General features: G+C 37.3%; 1 long non-coding RNA gene across 1 annotated transcript; it reads left to right on the forward strand.

The window, feature by feature from the left end:
- Positions 1,006–16,662, forward strand: LOC106504972. Its single transcript, XR_001298981.2, has 3 exons — positions 1,006–9,921; positions 12,991–13,387; positions 15,980–16,662. It is a non-coding gene; the product is annotated as an uncharacterized LOC106504972 (long non-coding RNA).

A 23,652-nucleotide genomic window follows, 5' to 3' on the forward strand; every position in this document is an offset into this window, starting at 1 on the left:
TACAGTCTCTAAAGCTTTATCAGGACTGAATGAATCTTGCATTTCATATAATCCTCAAAGCTATGCAAAAAAGAGAAGATAAAATAATTTCACAGACTAGGTTCCCAAAAAGAATGGGTCAGTAAGAAATCATTGCCAATCTCATCATGAAATTGGTGTACTAGTTCGTAGTACTTAATATACATTAGCACAATATAATCACTGTGATGATATAATAACCACAAACACATCAGAATCATGTTTCACCTCATTGGACTTGCAGATGCTTCCCATTCTCATGCAGAAAGCACATTTTCAAAGAGCAGTTTACCTAAACCTGAATCATGAATAGTACACCTTCACCTTCATATTCAAAGACATGATTAGGTTCAAGAAATGTGTATTTCCTCCAAATCTCTAAGACATTTTAAAGAGCCTGCATGTATGGAGGGCAGGGGTTCAACTGCACACATGCACAGATGAAGTCAATATGCCCACAAACACACGTCATGAACACTGGCCTTTGTGCTATTCCTCCAACGCACCACATGTCCCATTGGCTTAGAGTTCTTCACTCTGACTCTTCTGCCTGCCATGCTCTCCTGGAGGCTGCAACATGGTTTGCTCCTGCCTCAACTCTATGCTTTGTTCAAATAACGCTCTTCTTAATAGTATGTCCCCAGATCACCAAATTCCAAATTATAGCTCCTCCATCTCCGCACACTATACCCTTCATCCCTGTTTTATTTTTTCCAAAGCACTAATACCTTACATTGTATCAATAACTAATTTATTTTGTTCTCTAACACCAGTATGCCTGGCACATCAAGATATTCAAAAAGGAGTTCATGTTGTGGTTCAGCAGTTTAAGAACCCAACTAGTATCCATGAGGATTTGGGTTAGATCCCTGGGCTCGCTCAGTGAGTTAAGGATCTGGTGTTGCTTCAAGCCGCAGTGAAGACCACAGATGTGGCTCATATCTGGCCTTGCTGTGGCTGTGGGGTAGGCTGGCAGCTGCAGCTCTGATTTGACCTCTAGCCCAGGAACTTCCATATGCACCAAGTGTTATTCCTTTAAAAAGAAAAAAAAAAAAAAAGAGAGAGAGAGAGACTCGAAAAAGCATTTTTTGAATGCTTGAATGAATCTGAAGACGATGCAAATGATATCAACCTGATAAACTTTTATGTCAGTTTTCTACTATAAACATGCATTTGTTTACACTTCAATAAAAATATGTTCTTTCCAATATCCAAATTTTTTCCCCCTCAGAAGGTTTACTGGCTTCCCCCATTTTCAACTGCTAATGATACTTCTAGTCTGTTTTCATCCAGTGTTTATTTGACATTTCCTAGTTCATGGAGGACGACGTCAACAAAGAGGGGTTTTCCAAGCAAAAAAAAAAGTCTCACAAAGAAAAAAAAAATCTTGGTACAGCGAAGAAGAGATATGCTGCAGGAAATCATGTAAACAAAGTGAAAAATATCTAGGAATTTTAGGCAAGTGGTCCCCCCCGGAAGGAGAGAGAAATCAGAATGCCCAAAGGAATCCCTTGCTCCCCTTGCTCAGATGACATGTCTCTGTAAGGAGTCCATCCCATCTGCCTCCACTCAGAGGACAGTCATTTGGCCACATGGCTACTTTCCTGAGCAATTGTCCAGAAAATGTGTCCTGCGATGTCTACAGGGTAGGTATGATTTCAGAAGATGGATCTGCCCCATGATTTCTTGCCTGGACTTGGCTGGGACTTCTTACCATCTATTTTAATTTTTTTCAGTCTAGCATCTTATGAGTCTTGAATAATAAGAGCATTTCAGATGTCTCTAGTAGCTGAGATCAAGACTTAGACAAAAGACTTCTAAGACTGAGATATAAATAGCGATGAGTTCAGGATGACATCATGTTATATGCACACCAGAAGTGACCACAAATAACCTACAATAACCTTTAAAATTAGTTTTTTCCTGACTTCATAAAACAATATTTTATTTGGCAGGCATATATTGGCAAGCTCTTTCAAAAGCTCTATTTGTTTTCTGTATCCAGGAAGACACAACCAGTGTTTTCACATAGGTTTCCTTCTCTGCTGTGGTTTTGCCATTTTCTGCTTCTTTATGAGTGGCTGCTGCAGAATATTTTTCTTTGAGACATTTATTAAGAGTAGCAAGGATATGAATGAAAAACCATCCTTATAACAATACAGGGTGGGTTTCTGCTTCTATATGTAATGGTGACCAAATCCAAAGGACAGAAGTCAAATGTATCAACAGTGATACAGTTGCTTTGTTCTGAGGTTCTATAATAACATGCAGCTGGATAAAAAATATATTGAAGTACATTGAAGGGAATCAGTCCATGTGTCCTTCAATGTGTTAATTAAAGCCAAGATTAGAAAGAGAATATTACAACATAACATAGCTTTTAAAAAGGTATGACATTATCCAAGCCCAACTGAGATATAACAGAGAACAGGAAAACAGTTTCAAAGTTACCTCATAGGTATGCCAACTGTTCTAGTTTCTAAAAACATTCCTATTTTGAGATATTTTTCCTAAATATTTTTAATATATAAAATCCCTCTGAATCTAATTTTGCATCACTCGAGTTTTGAAATTAATTCACATCACACAGGTTTTTAAACTACTATTTCCTAGAAGACAAAGATGGGTATGTGCAAATCCTTTCAGATATAATAAAAGCAAAATTTACATTTCCCAAATAAACAGCATTTGTAGAATAAGTCACTAGATTTCATTTTCTTCTTTTGGTTCCTATTAATCTTTTCTCTCACACAGGCCAAAGAGGAAGGTTCCAATAATTAACCTTGTGCTGTTGACCTAACCAAAATTAACTGGCTATGCAACAATTTAGTTGTCCATATGAAAACAGGAAGACAGATTTCCCCAAGCAACCCTTATTCACCATGAGAAAAACAGCTGGTGCTCTGTCTTTCCGTATAAGCCTGTGGGGCATGGATAAAAGGATGTATATTTCTGATATCCTCTCTTGTAAATGGGTGGTTTTTTTCAGTGGAAGTATGCCAACATTCAGTTCCTGAGAAGCAGGGGCCCAAAAAAGTCTGGTCAAAATATTTAGAATTATATCTTCATGAGAGGAGGTCTGTGAAAATGAACAAAGTTTCCCCACTAGTGTTACATGAATAATCACTACAAAATAATAGTGGAAACCTACACCTTTTCCTCCTACGAAAGGAGGGAAAGATTAATAAGAAACATTGCCCTCCAACAACAAAAATCAAAGTTTTAGAACCAGACTTCTTTGTGTCCTGTTTTCCAGTAGTTCTGCTACATTTCCCACAGTACACTGCTGGGATTTTTTATTTTTTATTTTCGCTACGCATGCTCACACATCTGTTGCACATGTGTGATCAACCGACTAGATTTTGGAGCCAAATGTCCTGTTAAATGGACAGAGTGGGCAGAGCATTCCTTTGAGAGTTAGATTCTGCCTCTGGTGGATTGCCTCCAAATGCAATGGTGTAATAAAGAAAAGAAATCTGCTCATTTGAATTGCATTGAAATGAACTGTGTCCTCTCCTAAAATACCATATGGTAATGATCCCTGGAGGTATGGCACATAACACCTAGGTCTGGCAGACTCCATTGGAAGGCTGTAAACGTCCCTGTACAGCCAGACGGTGAAAGGCAAGATAGTTGACAAGAAGCATGTGGGGTGAAAAAAGAATCCTATCTGATATTCCTCAATCAGTTCGAAATGAAAGAAAAGAGATTGAACAAAGAAATCCTAGCAAGTTGTCTTGGAGAAATCCTCCTTCTCCCATTAAAAAGCAGTTCTTGGATCTCACCTCCAGTAAAGTGAAACCGTATGGAAAGAAAGCTGTTTCACCTGAGCAGTAGCCAGAGTTTCTTTGCAGCAAATTATCTCAATAAGGCTCAAGTGTATGTCTGCAAAGCAAAATGCAGTCTTCACAATCAAACCTCCAGCAGAGCTGAGAGCAGATGGACCACGTAACTGGAGACACTCAGGGTCGTGCCTCTGCTTTGGCTCCGTCTCTCAGTGAACCTGATCCTACCTCAGGTAGCAGCTAGTGACCTGCACGCCACTCTGTGAAGCCTCTCAAGGGACACACACATAGATGCACACACACCACACACCAGTCCTTTTTAGTGGGGAGAAATTCAGGAAACTCTAGTGGTGAGGTACTGATATGCTATATGCCAAACAATAGAAAACAATAGCATATTTTATCCTCTGCAGCAGTTAAGGTACGGCTATAGAAATTCGAGTACAGTATTTAACTACAATAAAACCCCAACAGCCATTGGTAGTTGTAAAATTTTTCCCATATCATCAGTTCAATTCTGGTCATTCATCTTTCTTGAAAACAAAATTTCCATCAAATATATTTCTAGAAATAATACAGGAAGTTACCTCAAGCCAGCAAGTTATTCCTACCTGAATCTTTCGCTTTTCTAATAATTTCATCATAATGGTGTATGTCTGCTAATGGGTAAAAGAATTCCTAAAACTTTCATTTCTTTTCAATTTTCACTTTTCTTTTCCTAGAGGCTTTGACATCTAAAGAAAAGTCCATCCATATACCCAAATTTAAACAATGGATTCATATACTTATTCTTAACTTTCCTGAACATTTAAGTTTTATTTTTCATGTAAAATATGACTTAGTGTTTTGTTTTCCACAATTCCACTGTAATAATTTTGAGAAAGCTCACTGGTGATTAGTTATAAAACATAGACATTGTGTAATGAGATAGCAGCTCACACATATGGGGTGGTTTTATTTCCTACTACTAAATAAGTTAGCAGCAGGAAATTAGTTAATAGTCACTCATTTAATCTTGAAGATAATCTAGTAAACTAGGTATTATATTCTTCCTATATTTTACAGGTGAGGAAACTGAAATTTATCAGGATTTCATAACCTCTAAGGTCAAAAGTAGGCAATTTACCAAGATGTAGCCCCATCTTGTGTTTCTACAGCAGTGTTCTTAAATGGCCATTTCACTATAATGTTAGAAGGGCTTTTGGTTTGGTTTGGTTTTTGAAATCCAGACTGTGGAACTGTAATCTCAAACATGTCTTCTCTCCATTCTAAGACCATCAAAGGGAAAATTTATTTAACTCAATAATCTCATAGTATTTTTTTTTAAGAAACCATCATGTAACCAAATATTTTTCTTCTCCAAATCTGAATTTTTCCCATGACTAAAGTATTAATCCACTGTCTCTAAATTCTGCCTCTGATAAACATTATCTAAAAAGTTTTAACTTTTTTCCTTAATCTTTTCTTTCATAAGAAAAAACAATGTTCTTTAATTGTACCACAGAAGTCATTTTCCCCTACTTTCTAAACCAAAATACTTTGCCGAAAGTAGAGACCTCTGAGTAAAAATACACAGATTTGATTTTTAAACTATTTTGAAAAAAACTAAGTGTTTAATTGAAGTCTTCCTATCTATAAGGTCTTTTCCTTTCCTTGATTCATTTTTACTTGAGGACAAACATGAATATTGGCATCACAAACAATGGCTCTCGGAAATCATGTAGCAGACAGCTGACATTTCCAACGATATCCGTATTTCAGAATAATCCTCATAATATCAACACAGATGTTTCTTTTTTTCATTAACTGTAATATCTTCAAATTTGATACTGAAACACCAAATAAATGTCAGACCTTCTTTGTTGTTGATAAAGACATTGGATTCTGAAGCAGTACTCACATTCATATCTTACAACCCTGTTTATTGTTTCAACAGAGGAGTTCTGAGCACAAAGTGTGTGGGAAGAATATTTATCTTATTTTTACAGATCAGAAAGCTGATGCATAGAGATTAAGTTATATTTATAAGGTCAATGAAAATATCAACATAACTGTGATGAGCCAAATATGCATTCCACAAAAGTCTAAAAATAAAGTGGATTTTCAAGTGATATGCAACTAGCATTTTCAGACACTCTGTAAAATTAAAGAATTCATATACTCATGCCTTTCATTTCAGCTTTAATTTAGTTTCTCAACATTATGTTTCACAGGAAATTCCCAGCACAGTTTTACATTTGACCTAAAAGCATAAAGTCCAAAGGAGTTTGGACACATCCACATATATGTGGGGTTTTATTTACAGAATGTATTTCTATAAAAGTCTCAGTATCATTTGTGTTAAGTAATGTAAAAGTACTACATTGGGTTTTAAATGGGGAAAGACCGAAGAAATACAAATTCTCACACTTTTCATCTCAGTTCTAACAGCAACTCTCTGGCCATTTGAATAATGCTACTAATTGTCCTGTATGTAAATTTGGGTGTAGCTGTATTTCATCTTGGATGTTTGATGTCTTTCTTATAATCATTTAGATTCATAATGATTCCCATAGGGAATTGATTTGTTCTTGTGAGGACTCATCAATAATCTCTCTCTTGCTGCATTTAATTAAAATCACTAAGCTATGTTTTAGTAAAGACAAATGGCAGTCTCTACCTATTAGCATCTCCAAGAATTTAAGTAAACTCCTGATCAGACGTGAAATCTGATATGACTCTTAAAAATACTTTCTGAAATTTCACATCTGAATTAAGAAATTAATGAAAGAGAGGGAGAGGAGGAGTGAAAGGGAAAGAGAGGGAGGGGAGAAGGGGAGATAGAAAGAGAGAGAGAGAAGCAAATAAACCCAAAATAAGGATTTTGCAGACTAGCCTCAGACGGCTGCCTCAGATACGTTTTAGTCCAACTGCTATTTCTCCAGTTAGCGTACAATGTGCTGTGTGTGAAAACACTCATATATAAACAGGAATTTGAGCTCTGCAACACTTCTGCTTACTTTCTCTTCTTCTCCTCTCCCCTCCCTTCCCTATGTCCTTTTACTTCCTAATCTCCCAAATCAAATGCTAAATCAGGAGCAATAGCCTACAATTAGCCTTTTCAATTAAAATGTAGAGTTCAAAGTTGACTCCAAAGTGAGTAATTGCTTTTGAAAACCACAACCGGCAGGCAGCTGCCAGATTATTACAACAGTTTATTTAACCTCAAAACATCTGATCAATTTTATTATCTCAGCAGAAGAGAGATATCCTGGAGAGTAGGGTTTAAAATATACTACTCATCTTAGATGTCTGAGAGAAGATAAAAATTCCTCAGTGCTATAAATATCCCTTTGCCATCACCTTGCTGAGAAAACAAACTCCTATCACACTTGCTTCATTTGAAAGTTAACAGAAACTAAGAAACTAAAGGCAAAAGCATCATCATGATATGAGCTAGGGCAGAAATGTGGGGAAGGGAGCCAGGAACAGACAATTTACAAAATTACAAGGTTTAAAAACATTCAAACATCCGGCTCATGATGTTTGGGATTTTTAATCATCCAGAAAGGAGACTCAGAGAAGGCTGCCAACCTCACCAAAACAAAGACTATCACGTTTCCAGAGTCCTGATTTGGCTGCCTCCACACTGCTGCTCTTATTTATTTATTTTTTTATTTTTTATTTTTTTAAATCTGCTCTGTGGCTCAAGGGATAAAAAGGATGGAAATCTTCATGTTATACAAATGGCCTGGGGAGCCTTCAGAGCTCCTGGCTCCACCCAGCAAGGCCAGGGCACAGAACACACAGAACCCTCCAGCCTCCACTTCTGGGGATCCCTCCCACCCCCTCTTCCTGACCTTCCTGTTCCCCATCTTGCCAGGCTGTCCCTACACCCTTGGATTTCATCTTGCCACTGCTTCTGCAAGCTTCCTGAAACCTACCACACTGAACAGGCTGTGCCCATCATTTTACCTTCTCTTCCAGATTCGTTGTGAAGATTCAGTGGCTATTATATGTACAGTGCTTAGAGACAACTCCCCACCCCTCGCCCCCTGTGGTGCACAGGAAGTGCTATATAAGTGTTAGCCTTTTGTTTTTATAATTCACTCAGGATGTAGTCTTTACTTCTCTTTGGCTCTGGACTTGGCCTCTGGGACAGTTCTACCTGCTCCCAGGCCCACCTTCCAGCACTTAGAACATCTCTTCAGAGGCAGAGTTCAAACACCTAGTTTATACCGAGGCTGTTTTGGTGTCCTTACTTAAGGGTCATGTTATAAGAAGGCTTTGGTACAATCATATATCTCTCACTGAATTTCCAGCAATTTAACCACCTTAAAAAATGACTCCGAATTATAGTTACTTCCAAAATATACCACCATTCCCAGCCACAGGGATCCTAATTCCCATTCGAGGAATATTACTATTGCACCTTTTCTGCCCATTCTAGCAACTGTCCACTTGAAAGAAAAACAACATTCAAAGAACAAGTCAATTTAGGAAATGTTCATGGGAAAGAAACCACTCATTTCTACAAAACGAGCCTTCAGTATCCGAAAAATCATGAATCTAAATACTTATTGTGTTTTATAGTCTGATGATTGTTTTTTATATCTATTTCCCAATCCCATTTCACTTTTCCTTCTAGAACCATGCAATATTATTTGATAGCCTTACATTCCTAGGAATTCTTGTATAAGAATGTTTTGTGTATATTTTAATGTAAAGTGCATTGATTTATAACCTAATAATTCATAAAGGTTATTGATTTATAAAAATGTGACTCATTCTATTTATTAGTTTTAATCATTCAATCCAGTGTTTTCATAAAATATTCATGTGATTTTTTTGTACATCTAGTTTGTTACTAGTCATTACTGCAGAGAACCAAAGTGCGTACCCATAATATTTTTACCTAACCACTAAATGCATGCCATTAATTAACAACAAAAATATTAACATTCAATCTCATATTTGATCAAACTGATTTAAAGTCACAGTGATTCTGCTAACTCACTGAAGGAATTTTTTCTCCCTCCAATCTTAAGAGTTTTCCACCTGAATTATCTGAACAAATGATCTCTCTTTCGCTTTCTGGTAAAGATACATTCAGAGAAATTAGTATTTTTTGTTTGTTTGTTTTGAAATCTGATTGTCAGCAATCAACACATGAGACACAGAGCAATATCAAACAAAATATCTTAAAAGCCTTGTGGAAATAGGCCATAAGTAAAAAGTAAATAATTAGCCAGCCATGTTTTCATCATCTATACAACGTTTTAACCACAAAAATGTAGGAAATGCACAAGATCCCAAAGATGTTATTCAAATTCCTGCACTGCAGCACTATTTGATATAATATAAAACCAGAAACAACTTAAATGCCTATCACTAAGGAAACTAGAGTCTAAATAAAATATGAGATTTTAAGCAACTATAAAAAACGAAGTAATTCTATAAGTACTGACACAGGAACATCTTAAAAATCCATTGTCAGTGAAAAAAGCAGCCCACAGAAGAGTATTTCATGAATCCATTTTGTTTAAAAAAAGCAAAAAAAAATTACACATATATAATAATGAGTATATAAAAGACTGCATGTGCTATCAAATATGTGTGAAGGTTCAAATTGCATGGAGGGACAGCAAAATCTCTTGAAGGAAAAAAATTTTCCTTTGAATTTTTGTCCTTCAGTATCAGTATTTACCTATTTTGGGTGGTTTGCACATATGTATTAATTTTATACTAAGCTTTTCTAAATATAAATAAAATAAAAACATAAAAAATAAGCCTTGCTTTTGAGGGAGACTGGAGCTTGGTTTTATTCACAAATGGAGGAACGGAGGAGCTGATCCAGTGACAGCACCATTCAGGCAAGCTGAAGCAGATGGAAGAAACCAAAGAGCGGATCAGGAAGCCACCCCACCCCAAATCACTTATTCGAAGGCAATGCAAAATCAAAATACCTTAGCCATTTCCACATTGACACATCGCTTGCAAAGACGCCGGTTTTTTTCCTTTTTCTTTTTTAATTGCAACGGAGAAAAAAAAATTCTCAATTTAAATAGAAGTAAAAATTTTCAGTGAACTAGAGAAGTTAGGGAAAATTTATTTTGTAGCCAGAGATGCTAACAGTAAGGTAAGTAAAAATAAAATCTACTAGAAATGCTTTTCAAATAGTTAAGATGCTAAGAAATTAAAATATATTTGAAATAATATACATGTGACTCTTTCTCCTTGATGAAGATTACATAAATTCCAGTTTAAAATATATTTTTATCAATAAAAGCTAATATCCTCTCAGTTTTTTCATAAATATTTTACCTCTGAACTTGTACTTTTGAACTTTTGATGTTTTAATGGTCAGTGCTTCAAAATAGACTGTAATATTTTTAAACTTTTTTCTCCAAGTAGTCAAACATAAGAAGTCCAATCCAAACAGAACTTAGAGATTTATGCCAAAATTTGATATTTCAAATTATTTACAGAAAATGGGAAAACATAAAAAATAATTTTAATGGAAAGATGAAAAAAGTAAATGCAGAACCATCTGTACTAGAGTGAGTGTGCTTTTATCTCTGAAAAATATTCATGTTTAATTTTCCTAAGGCAGACAGCCAGTTTTTTTTTTAATTTAAGAATGAAACATTTGATTTTGATACTAGGTAATCAAACCAGTTATCCAGTGAAATAGTTTATCATAAGTATCTGGGAAAGCTATAACAGAAAGTGGCAGAATACCAGGTAAATACGGAATTATATCCAAGGCAAATGAAATAATAACAACAGACCTAACAAAATTTGGTGAAATATATTCCACGTAAAACCAAGATGTTTTACATTGATAGCCACAAATAATTGATCTGGATTCTATTTCCACCAATAGTTTTAAATTCTGAATTCTTAACATATACAAATAAAAGTATTAATGTTACATACTATATGACACTAATTTTTTTTAAAAAAATCTTTGCTTATCAAAATATTCTAAAAGATCTTAAGGAGAAAAACATTTAAAAGAGTATGAAATAAATTCTAGGTATTTGTACTTGAATCTTGCATTCCTAATAGTTTAGCAGAAGCAAGGCAGCAACTAAAAGGAAATATTTATGATGTTATACTCCCTCTAGTGGGCATTTTTAAAATGGAACGTTCAGCAACCTCCCTATACAGTTCACTGCATTCTGAGCTTCAGTATTCTCTGGATCACAATGGGAAGGGCCTGTGTACACTGCTTGCTCAATTGTTCCTGTGATACAGGAATATCTCTCAGAGGCAGCCAGATCATGTTTGCTAGAAGTTTCACTCCCTCAAGAAAGCTACAATTTCTATCTTGGGATAACTGTTGTTATCAAGTTCTGCTTTTATCAATGCAAATTCTATTCTTTGTATCATGCCTTTTTGGACTTCTTGAAGAAATTGCTGAGAGTTCACTCCCTTTTCCATTTGGCCCCTCCTTAAATATATTTAGAAAGTATCCTAAGAGTAGCCACATGAACAGGTGAAAAACAACAGCATTAAGAAGCCATGTTAAAAAAAAAAAAATACATTGTTCCAGGCAGGGGTACCAAAATAAAAATGCACTATTAAAAATCGATGAAATTGCAAATACAAAATCATTGCTTTATTTGCTATTATATAATACTATTGCTCATTATAGTCAAAACTGAGTGTTGTACCTAACAGCAAGGACTTTAAGGAAACAAACATGCCCAATAAATGCTTGTTAATTTGAATTTTTAAAAATGTTTCTTTCACTTTATAGGGAACTACAAAATTAATTTCTATGGGGTGGAAGATCTAGTGCAACTGATTATTTCTGCCAGCCCACAGTAGTAGAGGAACCCTGTGTGAAGCCTAAAAGACCTCGAGGGTCTTAATGCCCTGAGAGAGAAGCAAAAATATCTTAACAAAGTAGCAAAACTTAGACTCAGTCAAGGGACAAGGAGTACCTATCTTACATAGACTCAAATTCACTCTTTCTGATTTAAAAGACTTCATATTGTAAATCAGCTAAAATGGAAAAAATAAAAATCATTTAAAATAAAAAGAAACAAAAGACTTAGTACTGAAATCCTCACTGTTTTGTGATATGCCCCTTGAGCAGGAAAGTCCTTCCTGCCCCCTTTGCGCTGGCACAGAACCTACAACTGAGTGGATGCTTAAGCCATGCTCACTGTTGGTGAAGATGAAGTCCAAGGCTTAATGCTTGGGCTCATCAACATTTACTAATTTACATTTACACCCTATGATGGATTAACTTTCGTTTCATATTATCTGCTGCTGATAGACATGTTTTGGTGGTAAGAGGACTTTAGGAAAGGTGTGAAGATGAGGGCAGGTCTTGGGGTGTGAGGAGAACCTTGGTAGACAGCACTACCACCAGTGTAAGGATGGAAGAGACATATAAAGGAAGAGGCAGGAATACTGAGGATACATACTTATCTAGCCTGGATGCACTATCCCATGGAAAAGAAAGTTTGGCCTTTTTCAGAAGCAAAGTGCCTCCTACCCTAGAGAATTACAGGACTTTTTCGTATGATAGTAATTTTGATTGTATGTACCCCAAGTCTTGAAGGAAAGCATGACTTTATAAGATCATTATCCAGTGGGCTGAGGGGGCAGGTGTGAGGCAAAGGAGAGGTATGGGCATAGGGAGAACTTGGTAGGAGTGGACTCCTTCGAAGATGAGATTGTTGGGCACACACTGATGTCTGCACAGGTGAACAACAGTAGAAGCACACCATGCAATCCGAGGCAACAGTTCTCACAGCCTGGACTTGGATGTCACCTACTTCATGTGCCTACAATCTTCACATAACAGTTTCCGTGGTGGAACCAAAGGCCTCCCTGATTTGAATTACTAGCGATGCTGCCTGATAAGCAACATATTTAACAAGATGCCCAGATAATTTTCTGTATAGATACGAAAGTGTAAGAATCTTAGCATCAGGGACTAAAATAGCTTCTTCACGGGTTCTTGTAAGGGGAAGCTAGGTTCTAAAATATGAACTACCTTGGGGGAAATTATGCATAAACCTTTAGGTATTCCTTAGAAATTGCCTTTTGAAGACTAACATGCCATCTCCTGATTCAGTTTCCCTTCTGTGTGGGAAAGAAATTTGTTTTTTTTGAATAAGAACTAGATGACATAGTTGTCTACCATTTAGAGGCCATATTGAAATAGATATTTACCTTTAAATTCTAGGACCATCTTGAGCTTGGAGAAAATACACTCTGAGAAGCCCAGGATAAAACGGAGAACCAGCCAAAGAAACAACAAAATATCCTTCTGTTGGTTAAGCCAGAAAAAAATGCCAATAAATTGAAAAGCTGGATTTACTCATTTGCCCATATATTGAGCAGCTACTATATATGTGTTATATTTAACGATGTGAATGCCAAGATGATGAGTGAAATTAGTCTGATTCTAACTAATGAGAGTTTGTTAAAGTTCCAGAAATTAGCATCATGAACACAATGTGAGAAAGTCTTCAGTATTTTCAGGCTGATACTTTACAACCTAGTAAGAATTCTAATCAAGCGAAAGAAAACCACGACGAACATGACGTGCAACTAAAGAGAGGAGTCTTTTTTATCCAGAGGTGATAATAGAAAGTAAACATGACATTTTCCTTCAGGAATTGTTTATTTAACTATTCATTTAAAGTTCATGGCTCCTTCACCTACATAGCTGATGTTATTAATTTTAAAATGTACTAAGGTTGATATCCCCAACCTTCTCCTTGTAAATCTGGCATATGATTCTGCAGAGTAGTCTACTCCGAGATCTCCTTAATGAATATGTGGTTATGAGGGTGAGGATATCTTTGGAGGGGGGCATTATTCTGCCAATCACATCTGGAGAGAATAGTCAAAACATGATAACTATTAACCATATAAAAGGCACCTCATTAATTCGAGATGCAAAATGCAAATCAAAAAAGTACTGGAGCATGAAATACCTATGTTCATTAGATGGAAACTAGGTTAGGAAGGTTGGGCAACACTGGCTTAGTAATAGTATTCACTGTTTAGGAGGTAGGTGGATGGGGTGGAGAAGGCAAATATATTTATATGGGAGCCTGAATTTTAGCCTAACAACTAAAATGAACATGAAAATAAATAACTTTATTTCCTGATCCAAGAATTGGTGTTTTAAGGAAAATGAAACCTTTAAAATTTGTCAGTCCATATTTAGGAAAGATATTCCTTTACCTTAAACATGACACCATTTGAAGTACACTTATTACACCAGTGAGACCTTGTGCCAAATCACAGAGAAAGCAATTTTATACCTTTTGTCTGGGTTGTTTCTTTCATTCTTTTGATGGTTATTGATCCATCTTTCTTCATTTTCTCCTTCTACTAGACTACGAATTTCTCAGACAGGCATCGCAAATGAATGCCAGTGGTCATAAAGGCCAATGCCTACAGAAGCCAGGCAATAAAGAGAAGGAGGCAGAGTAAGATACATTAAGGAAGAGTGGGGTTTATGGAAAATTAGAGCATGCACCCCATCTAAAAAAAGTACTCACTCCTCAGGTTAAGATCATTTGATTTGCAAGAAAAAGAACCCCAGTTGCTACAGAGCTGCATTTTTTTATAATGAAATTTCCCAACTTTCAAACATAGGCAATGATTTCATATTTTAATACAAATATGAAAAAATTTATCTGTGAGTTAAAAGCTTCCTGTGTGTAGACTCTGGCCTATTTTCGAGTCCTTATAAAGCTGAGTGCTGAAAGAATGGTACTCAACATAAAAGGAAAACCTAAGACTGTTCTCACTTGCTTGTGAAAGAAAATACTTGTGTATCGAGTAGAGGACTGGATGACCTTGTGTTAAATTAGGACACTATTTTCAAACATTTCTCCATTTCATTTTTATGATTTTTATAGGAATCATAAAGGCCTTTAAATAAACTCCCTTTACTACCAGTCAAGCCTTTCAAAAAAAAAATTGATGTGAGACGGGTGGGAGGAAATATCTGGTTTGTGATTGTCATCATAAGATCATTCAGGTCATTGCTGAGAGCCTGACCATCATGAAATCTTTGTGATAATCAGATGCTGAAAGCCCTGTTTGAAAAGTCAATACCGGTAAAATAAATAAGCCTATTTCACAACTTCTGTGACAAACGAAAGCCTGCAAAACACACACACACACACACACACACACACACACGAAACACGAGATACATATGTATGTATGCAGGTAGAGAGATGGATACAGATTTGTTATCCTGCTGACCTCATCTCACTGCCTATGCGAGGTCCAAACAAGAAAGCAACTTTGACCACCAGGTGGAGCTTGGCTTCCATTAAAGCAGCAGATATGTAAGAAAGGTTTCAAGAGCTTGTGTCAACTCTTGGCACACCTTAGGAAAAGCTTGAAGTAAAAGGTAAATTAGAGTAGAACCAGACTACAAATAGGTGGACTAAGATAATGGGCCGGAATCACAGATCGGATTCTGTGGATTTAGGTAGAGAGTAACTGAAGAGTGTGGGTCAGAAATGCAGAATGACAAGGACTTTATGTAGCTTATGAAGGGAAAGGAAATCTGGGAGGCCTGTTCAGTGTTCAGCCTGCCTAAATTCTTTTATCCTTGTTATCAATATCTAATAGTCTAGATTTAAAGAAAATCGAGGTGGATAAAGCATGCTCTCTACTCTTAAGTTGTCTAATGGTAAGATTCATTAAGTTCTATAATAGTGGGACTGGAGGTCCCATCGTGGCTCAGTGGAAATGAGTCTTACTAGCATCCATGAGGATGCAACTTTGATCCTTGGCCTTGCTCAGTGGGTTAAGGATCTGGCATTGCCATGAGCTGTGGTGTAGGTCACAGACACGGCTTGGATCCAGAGTTACTGTGGCTCTGGTGTAGGCTGGCGGTTGTAGCTCCCATTTGACCCCTAGCCTGGGAACTTCCATATGCCACAGATGCGGCCCTAAAAAATAGTGGGACGGTATGACACGAGCATAGATGTAGAAGAAATAAATGTGCGTAAAAAGTTATATTAATAGAGCACATCACGCAGCAACAGTATGCCATAATGCAAAAGAATACAGTGTGATCAAGAAATGGTACACAGGGGGTTGGGGGGGGTGCTTTTCTCCCCTCTCCCAGTAACCCTGGGAGCTATCTGCTTTCCTTTAATAAAAATTTTGCTTGCTTTCTGCCTGTGTGTTCACAGAGTTCATTCTTCGACTGCCGTGAACAAGAACCCCAGATTCTGGTACCATCTTTCTGGCATCATCTTTTTGGAGGCTCGTCTGGGATCTGATCCAATATATCTGCGCTCACAAGGTTTAACAGAAGTCAAATGAAACACTGAGACATCAGTTACTAGATAGAAACTAAAGAATGTGTGTGATTCTCTGCTACATCTCCAGCAGCAGATTCATGAGATGTTGTATCCAGCTCCAGCTTTTGGAACTGCCCTCTGGGACTGGTTGACCTCCTCTTCCTGGTGAAAATATTTCCTTACCATAGCCATCATTGTGATCGTGATCCTTTTATTTGGACCCTGCATAGTTAATTGTATTTCTTGTTTCATTACATCCCAATTGGAAGCTATCAACCTTCAAATGGTGATGGAACGGGTACCCAATGTAATGTATCATAGCCCACTTGACTGTCCCTGGAGTGGAGGCCTAACTGCTTTTTCCCAGCAGGAAGCAGTCAGAGCGGTCATCGCCCCTTCTCCCCTGCAGTTAGTCTCCAAGTCTAGAGGGGGGATTGAGACAGAATATTAATTCAGGTAGTCAGTGTAGGAGCATGGGCTTATGCATTCTTCGATATGGCCATTGATTAACATTCGTGGCTTAAGGGCTCCAGGGAGTAACATCCCCACAGGCCTTGTTTATAATAGGGAGTGTACCTATGCCCACATGGACATTAATCCCTAATCCCCTCTGGTCAAAGAAACATGAGACTTACAGGACATTTCCACCCCTAGGGCCCTACTGGACAAGGACTGATATGGGTAATTGAACAAGGCCAATAGGAGAAGACCACATCTCTCTAGACCCCACGTTGGTACACCCCCCCCCAACTTTAAGGAATAAAATCCCTGATAGGACAATAGAGAAGGGGGGGGTGCTCTTCTCCCCTCTCCCAGTAACCCTGGGAGCTATCTCTGCTTTCCTATAATAAAAACTTTGCTTGCTTGCTTAAAAAAAAAAAAAAGAAAGAAAGAAAGAAAAAAGAAATGGTAAGTGGTTTGCTGGCATGTGTGGCATAAAAGGTGTGAGTGGCTTATAACGATGAGGGCATAAACCATAGTGATGGCAGGAGAATTAAAGAGCAAAGCCTGGATTTAATGGATAGTTCAGAGACAGGCAGTTGCATAGGGAACAAGTTCAAGTCAAACAATCCAAAGCTCCAAAAGAAGAGCAGCATGGACACGATATCAACTTGGGGAACAGGTCAAACTTTGGGGAAAAAGTATAATTTCAATTTTAGGTCTAACTAAATATTTAAGATATCCGGAGTTCCCATGTGGCTCAGCAGGTTATGAACCAGACATACTGTTTGCAAGGATTCAGTTTCCATCTCTGGCCTCACTCAGTGGATTAAGGATTCAGCCTTGCTGCAGCTGTGGTATAGGCTGGCAGTTACAGCTCCGATTCAACCCCTAGCTCAGGAACTTCCATATGCCACAGGTGCAGGCCTAAAAAGAAAAAAAAGATATCCATGTGTACAAATGTTCAGTAGGCAATTGAAGCTCATGTCATAGTCATTGGGTAGGGTCAGGATTTAGGAGAGACCAGAAAACTGTTCTGAAATGAGTGATATGTGTCATCAGCATTCAATATTTAATCTACAGAAGCCTGGGCTACTTGTATAATTTGTTTTTGTTTTGCTCTTTGGGCTTTTTTCTCCTCCTTGTATTTGATGCTAAGCTTTACAGTTCTTTGCCACAGGGGTTTTGGAAGAGAGAAAAGCAGGAAGAGCCTAGAATTGTAGGTGCTGCTGGTTCTGGTGCAAAACCAAACTCCCTTAGATCTGCTAGTGATCCCTGAGTAAGGGAAGGGCCTCTGAGGCGAGGAGAGAAAAAGAGTGTGACCTGGAGATCTGCATAAGGGGACGATGAGACTCAAGAATACAGGGACCTGGGGCATGTTGCTGGCCTTGTAGGGACAGTGGGGATGGACTGGCAAGGACTAAAAGAACAGTTCTGATGCTTCCTGAGACCAAGAGTCTGTACATGTCCCTGATGCAAGAGGAACCTGAAGAATTCACCAGAGATTGACTTTTATTCCAGCCCCATGGGATTGGGGCTTGAATTCAGGGAAGAGTTTTTTTTTTTTTTTTTTTTTTTTTTTTAACAAAAAAGGTATTTTTGAACATATGAATTTATAAATTGAGATTCTAATCCATTACATATGCTTCATTGGAGTCTTAGTTATCATTTGACTTATATAGTCCCTCTTGCTAAGCATGGCTGGAAATTTGTCAACAATTCATATCCCAACAGATGAAAACTTAACTAAAGGATTGTTGATACTGCTACTAGACAGAAATTAAATTTTATACCTGAAAGGCAATTTAGCAAATTAAAGTTCCATTAAATGAAAGCTGGAGTTAACCAGAGAGCTAAAAATGAATGCTTGGTCTTTTTTTTTTTTTTTTTTTTTTTTTTTTTTTTTTTTTTTTTTGTCTTTGTCTTTTTGCTATTTCTTGGGCTGCTCCCATGGCATATGGAGAGGTTCCCAGGCTAGGGGTTGAATAGGAGCTGCAGCCACCAGCCTACGCCAGAGCCACAGCAACGCGGGATCCGAGCTGCGTCTGCAACCCACACCACAGCTCACGGCAACGCCGGATCGTTAACCCACTGAGCAAGGCCAAGGATCAAAGTTGCATCCTCATGGTTCCTAGTCGGATTCGTTAACCACTGCACCATGACAGGAACTCCTGAATGCTTGCTCTTAAGGAGGTTACATCTTAAGAGTGGTCAGAGATGTGTAAAGGAAACATTTCAACACACAATGTAATCAGAAAGTGAACATGTGATGTGACTATCAAGCAGGAGGATACTTTGGGGAAAGAATTTACTAGAAGCCTCAGTGAAATCCTGAGCCCGTAACAAGATAGAGGATTCACTACCTCAAATGCCCAAAGGTTCTCTCCTCTGAACAACATCATTATCTCAATGATACCATTTACTTCACTTTTACCATATCACCTTCCACTGTCATAATTTTCTTTCTTTCTTTCTTTCTTTTTTTTTTTTTTTTTTTTTTTTTGGTCTTTTTAGGGCTGCATTCATGGCATATGGAAGTTCCTACATTAGGGGCTGAATTAGCGCTACAGGTGTAGGCCTACACAACAGCCACAGCAACATGGGATCCAAGCTGCATCTGTGACCTACAATGCAGCTTGTGGCAATGCCAGATCCTTAACCCACTGAGCAAAGCCAGGGATCAACCCGTATCCTCATGGATACTAGTCAGGTCCTTAATCCACTAAGCCATGACGGGAACTCCCTCTATTGTCATAATTTTCATTTACTTTTCTCAACTTTTACAAAGTTTCAAGGAATCCCACCTTATTGCTTTGTAGAATCTGCTTTTATCTCTTTGTAAGATTTCCACAGGGCCCAGAAGTCTTGAACATAAGAAATGCTCAATAATTAGTGGTCAAGATTTGGTTGGCTATGCAGTTCACATCTGCTGTTAATGAATAACTCTGCCATTTGGCCAGAGGCCATAGAAGAATGAGAATCAAAACAAAAGCTGGAACACAACTGATTAAGTAGATTCTAAATATTTATCACCGTATCTATTATTGATCATTTTTTATTGTTATTTAGGATAACTTTTAGATCCTATTGATGAGAAGCTGTGTAGGGGGAATTAAGAAATACAGGATTGTGGTACTGACGGTGCCACTTTCAAGCTATGTGATCTCTGAGTCTTCACTGGGCCTCTGTGAGCCTCAGGCTCTTCTATAAAATATGGAAAACTGAGTTCTCAAGAGAGTTACATCAGATATGAAAAATTTATTTGGCAAAGAGTAAAACACAACTTAATGGCAATTATTATTGAATTACTTGTTACTCTCCAAGATACTTTTACCACAATAGAGATCGCAAAAGATTTAATAAAGGAAAAAGGCAGTCTTTCTTTTACATACTTTGCCCATACTTGTGTTACCTTGTAAAACTGTCATCTTTAATTTATTCAAATCTCATAAAATATTCCTCCCAGGTAAATATATTTTTGAAAAAAGCAATCTTTTTTAGAGTGTTATAAGTTGACCATAGCTAAGACTAAAAAATCCAGGTTTGGGGGAATGTATCATGTTCATACTGTTTTGTGTTTAACAGCAAGTTCAATATGCACATTCCTCTTGTCTAGTTTTAATAGGAGAACTAAGCCAAGTCCCTTGGATGGGGAAAGAGTAGAGGGTAAGCACTGCTTTCTCTCTGGACCAGGAGTAGTTGGCCCCAAACATCCAGGAATCTCAGTGCTTCTGACAGCAAGCCCAGTGGAGAGAGGCCTACTTACTTCTGCTTCTCTTGGTGGTAGCATATATCCCTGTGGCAACAAAAATAAGATCTCAGTTTCCAGGAAAGTCAAACCTCTACCTCCTGGAGCTGCATGCATCTGAGATCAAGCTGAGTGAGCTGGAAGAGCATTTAAGACTGATAACCTGGGAGTTCCAACTGTGGCTCAGCAGAAATGAACCTGACTAGCATCCATGAGGATGCAGGTCCAATCCCTAGCCTTGCTCAGTGGGTTAAGGATCCTGCGCTGCTGTGAACTGTGGTGTAGGTCACAGACGTGGCACAGACCTTGTGTTGTTGCAGCTGTGGTATAGGCTGTAGCTCCGATTTGACCCCTGGCCTGAGAACCTCCATATGCTACAGGTGCAGCCCTAAAAAGATCCCCCCACTTCAAAAAAAAGAATGATACCGTGAATGCAAGGATAGTTCCTGTTATGGGTCTGCTGTGGGACACACAGGAAGTTACCCCATAGAGTAGCTTTCTCATGAAGGTAATAACTGCATGGTGGCAAGAGGAAAAATAAAGGGTAAAAGAAAATAAGGTGTTTATTCTATAACATGCATGAAATTTCTGGGGAAGACACTTCAGGTAGGTGAGTTTCTGACAGAAGCCATGGATGCGAACTATTGCATTTGGAATGGATAAGCAATGAGATCCTGCTGTATAGCACAGGGAATTATATCTAATCACCTGTGATGGAACATGATGGAGGGTAATGTGAAAAATATATATATATAAATGTATAACTGAGTCACTTTGCTGTATAGCAGAAATTTATGGAACATTGCAAATCAACTACAATAAAAAAAATTTTAAAAAAAGGAACCATGTGGGTTCCTGTTTTAATTTAGATTAAGTTTGGATTTAGAAAAAACAAGAGTATAAAATCATTTTTACATCTCAGGCTAGTGAGGCCACAAATATTAAAGTTAAACAATCATTAAAAAATTGTGTTGAATCTGCATTGTTGAGTATTTTTAATTATGTATAATTATGAATAAATACGTATTAACTCTGCATAAATATTTACAACACACTTTATCTACTTTCCCAATTTAAGATAAACTTTGCTAAATCTGTAATACCTAATCCCTAAAGTTCTTCTTGTACATGCTGACATAACATAAGCCTACCACAGCAATTGTTTTAGAAAACTCTTTCAAGAAAATGTTGACATGAAAATATGTATATTTGTGTAGATGTTTCTCTTTATCTACAATCGCATTCCCTCTTTCTCTCTCTACACACAAAAAAAATAAATGAGAAGAAATTAATAAACATATAATAATGGAAGAATTAATTTTTTTTTCCTTAAAAGCAAGATTTACATTAAGTTTTAACTCTGGTTCAAAAAAACTAAAAAGACTACAATTTTCAGTTCAGAGAGAGTTGCAAGAATCCGAGTGAGTATCAAAAAACTAGTGAAAAATTCTCCAAACTATAAAACTGTCCTTTACTGTATTCACATATTTATACAGATGTGTAAAGAATCACCAACCCTTTCTTAATTATAAGGGTAAATAACTGACATTATTTATATATATGTGTATGTATATATATGTGTGCTAAGAGGATATAAAACAGTGGCTTCAGAGTTGAAAGTTTATTTGATATTAAGCAAGAGTTAAAAGTTATTACAACAAAAACAAAGTTCCATTTAGGCAACATATAGGTTTGGGAAGGAGTAATGTTATGCATAACTCCATGATTAGCCCAAATCTTTTAATATCCTTTAAGGTTCCCAAACCAGAGCCAAGAATATTTGGTCTATAGTTGCTTCTTGATGCTATCTTATTATAGCATATTGCACTTAATCTTAAATTCCTGGTTTATGGTAGAATTTACAGATATTCCCACTGGGATCCTAAAACTCTTAATTTGTTTACATATTTTGGCTTTTTTCCAGATTTATGAGAACAGTAACTGATCCAAGAAACAGGCGGAAATGTCTTTGAATAGCATTCTTTTACTATCAGGTCATACACATCTCCATTCAGTAAAGCAGGCCACTGAATTCCTGAACTGGGTAGTTCAATAATACATTTTTAAAACTCAGGTGGGATTAAAGAGAATGATTTTCTATTCAAACAAGAAAAGAAAAAGGAACTATGAACTTAACAGGGTCTTAAAAACACACACACAGGATGGAAAAGAAATTCCTCTAAACTATTGAAAAAAATTAGTAACACACAGATTTTATCATCTACTTCCTCCTCCTCAAAGGGATGTTTTGTTATCCACTTAGACTGAAGAGCTTGCTTTCATTTAAATTAAGGGCTCAGATTTAAAGAATAGGAAAGAAAAAAAAAAAAGAAAGAAAAAGCTGACATACCAACAAACCAACTGATTTCAATAGCCCATTTTTAATGAGGTAGAACAAAGAACAAAATGGATGGCTCCAAAATGGCAAAGCTCCAGAAACCTCATTCAGTTAATCTACTAGATGCTTTGCCAAGCCTTATCCAAATAACCCAATTATTACAGTCTACAGACTAGTGGAAATTCTTACAAAATTGGCCTCAATGTGGAATCTCATGTCTCCACTCAGGTCAAAAAGATCACTAGGATTGCCTTGTGGAAGCTTTTGCCTCTGGCTTAACTGCAATTTCACGAAAAGGAAAATGAGGGAATGCATCCAGGTAAAATTCTGGATGGAGATTTAAATCAGATTTTTTAAAACCTCAGGTAAGGAACCGTAATCAAATTCCCTGAAAAAGTTCCCAAAGTAGAACCAGAAGTTCTGGATTTCCAAACTCAGTTTGGTGTGTAGTGTGCTGGGTGATCATGAACACATAAACTCTGCATCTGTCTTTTTGCAACAGTCATTTAAAAAGGTTGATACAGACCAACGTCACAGAGACCCTACAAGGATTAATTGAGGTTAAACTGGAAAAAGAATGTGCATTAGACAAGCCAGGCTTCCTCCATACTGCTAAATAGGCCCAGATGATTTAACAATTGTTCAGATTATGTAGTAGTGTCCTCACTAAGTACAGAGTAATTTGCATAATGCATTTCATCTGTAAAGACTATTAAAAAACACCCAATTACTTTTTTTGGGGGGGCCACACCCATGGCATATGAAATTTCCCAGGCCAGGGATCTGCTCAGGTCAAGCTCACCATACTGGCACCATTCACCTCCAAATTTTCCCATCAAGCAAACACCTTGAACCTATGTGCTGAGGAGAGTCTCGTGAAAAGAAAAGTCTTCCTAATTCCTCATGCTTGGGCATTTCTGTGTATCTTCCTTTATCTTGTAAAGATGGTAAATAGATTTCAACTTCTCTTTCCAGGTCCTGTTGTGTTCCTGAGGCACAAATGTCTGCCTGCAACTCCAGTTCATCAACAAATAT

Source organism: Sus scrofa, chromosome 9, assembly GCF_000003025.6.
Source record: "Sus scrofa isolate TJ Tabasco breed Duroc chromosome 9, Sscrofa11.1, whole genome shotgun sequence".
Classification (NCBI taxonomy): Eukaryota; Metazoa; Chordata; class Mammalia; order Artiodactyla; family Suidae; genus Sus; species Sus scrofa.